Genomic DNA, 4,313 nt, shown 5'->3' with positions numbered 1-4,313 from the left:
GATTTTTTTTTTATTCTGTCCACATCACTCTGTATTCTGCTTTCTGTGGCTTTGGCACTTATATTCCTCTGTGCATTTTCCTAGGACTTATTGCCTTTCTCTTTTCTTTTCCATTCTTTCATTGAAATTGTATTCATCCCTCAAGATTATGGTCGAATCTACCACTTTGGTTAAGATTTCTCTATAGCACTGCTTACTAATGGCTTAGTCTTCCTAAAACTCTTGTTTTTTAGCCATTTTAACCGATCAAAGTATCTTACTACCTATGTACAATGTTAAATATTTCACATACAGGGTGTCCTTTAATTGAAAAAAATCATAGAAACTAGAGGCTGTGTTATTATTTCCATTTCAAGGTAAGGGAACTGAGATTCAGAGAGATTATGTAATCTCTTGGAAGGCTACAGAGTCAGGATTCTAGGTTAGGCCTACCTAACACAAAATGACTGAAATCTTAAGCACCCAATTATGTTGTCTATTACTACAGAGTCTACTTGTGGCCTTGTTAATTACAAAAGATCTGTCTTCCCCTAGATTTGAAGTTCCTCGAGAGAGAGAGTTCTAACTAACCCTGGACTTAGCAGGATGTCCCCTATATTATTGCAAAGTGATTTGCTAAATGAATGTAGGCCAATTCAGAATATTGAAGTTTATCATTTTAAAGGCCACTCTATAGGCCCTAAGTAGTTTGAGGTTCCAAAGGCATGAGAGAAAAGTTACACCACTAAGCTTCCTGCTTTAAAGCTTATAATAAACTAGAAAAGAAGCCTTGATACTGTAACTGTTTGAGCATGAATGGCGTATTTAAAAAATTATGTTCTAACAAAGCATTATCTCAAGTTAATCACCTCTGCACATGCAATTCTTTCATGCATTTTCTATTCCTTCCAAGTGAAAGGAGTTTGATGTTCCCAAAGTTGATACACATTTTAACAGCATGTGTTACCCAGGAAAGCAGGGAAGAGAAGCACTTACTGCATGGAAATGTCTAATAATAGACAATTTATTCACCTGACATTCATAGCACAAACATTTTAGATGAGCTCATTGTTTTGGCAATCAGCACACCACCACTCCGAGGACAAGGCTCTTTCCACGTCACACTCTCCACTTATGCATGCTATTCCTGTATTCCACTGTAATGCTTGCAATTAAATTTTTGCTAATGTGAAGATTTTAGTCTAAATCCAGGACGCCTGCTCTCCACCCTAGAAAGTGCCCCATCTCTGGCTCTGGTGGCTTTAGATAGCAGCAGGATTATGTCCCCTACATCAGAATAGAATTCAGCAGTGACTCTACAGTAGCCAATTTAGATTGACAATTTGGGAAGGGGGTGGGAGACAATGTGGCTCCAGGTTTTTGGAGTAATCACTCAGACCCCTGTCAGTTACCTAGGTTAGACTTAAAATCAGTAGGGGCTGTTGAATTCTTCCGCAGTTAGCACTGCCCGCATTGAGAGCTGTGGCCCTTTCTTCTCACCTTTTTGCCAGAAATATGGTTTTCCCTAGCAGGGAGCTGGTCAGGTAGATACTGTGCTGGCTGCTGGTGGAAGCTGGCTGTAGTGTCTCTCATTTCTCTTCTGTCTTATGTAATTTTTTTGTTGTTCTATCACTTCTTTAATGAAGTCCACTAGGAACCTGATCTTTTTATTTCCCGATTTCCCGCGGGTTTTTTTTTTTTTTTTTTTTTTTTTTTTTTTTTTTTTTTGTGACAAGGCAGTATGGTTTCTAACTATTCAGCTATCTTGTATCCTCCAAGATTCTAAGTTTTAAGTTATGTTTCTTTCCCTAAAATTGTAACTTAAAAAAAAAAAGAAAACAGAATCAAGTGAAAAAACAAACAAACAAACAAACAAAAAAACCCAGGGGGATGCAAACAGGAAAGAAGATGACAGTCAAAAACTATTTTAGTGTCCTAAAGAGGACTCAAAAGAAGTGCTTGGAAGTCACCTCCAGTATTGTTGGCTTTAGTGGTACCTGGTTGCTGTGTGGTCTCAGTTGAGTCACATTATCTCCAAGATACATAGAGGAAAATTATATTGCTCCTGACCAACAACAGTTCTGTTTCCATCCATTGGTTGTTTGTGACTCTTTGTTTTTCGGGTCATCTACTGCAAACTTTGGTCAATAAGGTGGGTTTCCTGTAGCTGTCTAGTTAATTTCTTATTGGTTTATGGCATTCTGTGTCTTTCATTTATATGTAACTAAGAAGTTTGAGTCATAAAGAGTTTAACTTAAATAATCCTTGAAGGAGATAGTGTTGGAGAGTTCTTAAGAGTGAAATATAGGTGCTGGAGCTGGTGCCGCTGAGCCTGAATCGCATCACTGTGCCCATTCCTTTTGATTTCAGGTACAGAATGGCAGCACTCAAGGATCAGCTGCTTCACAACGTTCTTAAGGATGGAAAGATCCACCGAAATAAGACCACAGTTGTTGAGATTGGTGCTGTTGGCATTGCCTGTTCTGGCAGTATTTCCATGAAGGGCTTGGCAGGTGAACTTACTCTCGTTGATGTCATAGGAGACAAACTGAAGCCAGAGATGATGCATCTCCAACATTGCATTATTTTCCCTAACCACTCCCCCCCCCCCCCAACTGGCTCTGGCAAAGACCAAAGTGACTGCAAACTCCAAGCTGGTTATTATCACAGCTGGGGCACATCAGCCAGAGGGAGCAAGCCATCTTAATTTTGTGTAGCTTAATGCGAACATCTTTAAATTCATCATTTCTAATGTTGTTAAATATAGCCCAAACTGCAGATTCCTTGTTATTTCCAATTCAGTGGATATCTTGAGGTATGAGGTTTGGATGATAAGTAGCTTTCTCAAAAAAAAAAAAAAAAGACTTATGTTATTCCAAGTGGTTGCAATCTTGCAATCTGGATTCAGCCAGTTCCATTACCTGATGAAGGAAAGTCTGGGAGTTAACATCCTAAGCTGTCATGGATGTATCCTACGGGAGCATGACGATTCAAATGTGCCTGTCTGGAGTGGAGTGAATGTTACTAGGTTCTCCCTGTAGACTCTGCACCCGATTTAGGCACTGAAACAGATAAGGAACAATGGACAGGCTCACAAACACCTGGTTGACTTCTTAGGAAGTGATCAAACTAAAAAGCCTTACATTCTGGGACCCTAAATTCTGGAATATTTGGCAGAAAGCATAATGAAGAATCTTAGGCAGGTGCATCCAATTTCTACCGTGATTAACTGTCACTATAGAATAAAGGATGACATCTTAGTGTTCCTTGTATCTTGGGCCAAAATGGAATCTCAGATGTTAATAAAATGACTCTGATACCTCAAGAATAGGCCTGTTTGAATAAGTGGATATATTTCAGAGATTCCAAAAATAACTGCAATTTCAAAGTCTTCTAACGTCATACCACTTCACTATCTAGAATACAAAAAGATTTTAGTTGAGATTTTGTTTTCCTTTTTACCTCCTCTGTTATTAAAGCAGTAGTGTTCTGATGACCAGGGGAAAAATGCATTCATTTTTTTGTAGATAGAAATAGGAAAGCTTTATAAAATCCTGACTATATCCAGATGTTGGATGATACTTAGCTTATGTTCTAGTAAACTTGTTAGGGCATAATAGTCCCACAACCTCTGAAGAACCATTGCCAATGTTGCTTTTTCAATCAGATAGGTGTTCACTGTGTGATATATAACTCTGGTTCTTTTATCAAATGTGCTTAGTACAAATTTTTTGCCAAGTCACATCCTGGGAATCAATGTACAAACTCAGTATTCCGTGTCTTGTGCATAACTGTTGTAAATGATATTATATGCTGCCATGTAATGTATAAACGAAAGACCTACATATAAGCAATTCAACCAGTTATCCAAATCTCATACCAACTAAATCATCAAATAAACCCTAAGTAGTGAAAAAAAGAATGTGGAAACCACCAAAAATAAAATTTGAGTCTCTTGTGAAATTGTTTCATGTCAACTAGAGACTTTGTTGTAACATATATATCTTTAAGTATTCCTTGGAAGACCTGAGGTCTTATGGAAATAAATGCATGTCATTCTTCAAGAGTCATCATTTTTCAATTTTTTATACTAGTTTATGTTTTTCCTGGCATTCTCACCCTTATGATGCTTTTCTGATTTTTTTTTTACCATTCTCTTTGTACCAAGTACATGCTTCTATTTTGAAGGTAAAAATATTTTCTTAATGCTTTGTTTGCGTGTCTTTGTCCCTGATTTGATTGTGATTTCTATGATGGAACAAATCATATGTTAAACATTATAAACCTCTAGAAACTATGGAGTCCATGGAATCTAGTGTGTCAGGAATTTAAAA

The 4,313-nt window shown here is 37.5% G+C and overlaps 1 pseudogene; it reads left to right on the top strand.

Annotated features, from left to right (window-relative positions):
• Positions 1-2,356: 2,356 nt before the first annotated feature.
• LOC133760773 (L-lactate dehydrogenase A chain-like) lies at positions 2,357-3,310 on the top strand (annotated as a pseudogene).
• The last annotated feature ends 1,003 nt before the right edge of the window (positions 3,311-4,313 follow it).

The sequence above is a fragment of the Lepus europaeus genome, chromosome 5, assembly GCF_033115175.1.
Source record: "Lepus europaeus isolate LE1 chromosome 5, mLepTim1.pri, whole genome shotgun sequence".
NCBI lineage: Eukaryota > Metazoa > Chordata > Mammalia > Lagomorpha > Leporidae > Lepus > Lepus europaeus.
The sequence above is the reverse complement of the archived record's forward strand: the minus strand, read 5'-3'. Positions and strand labels throughout refer to the sequence as shown.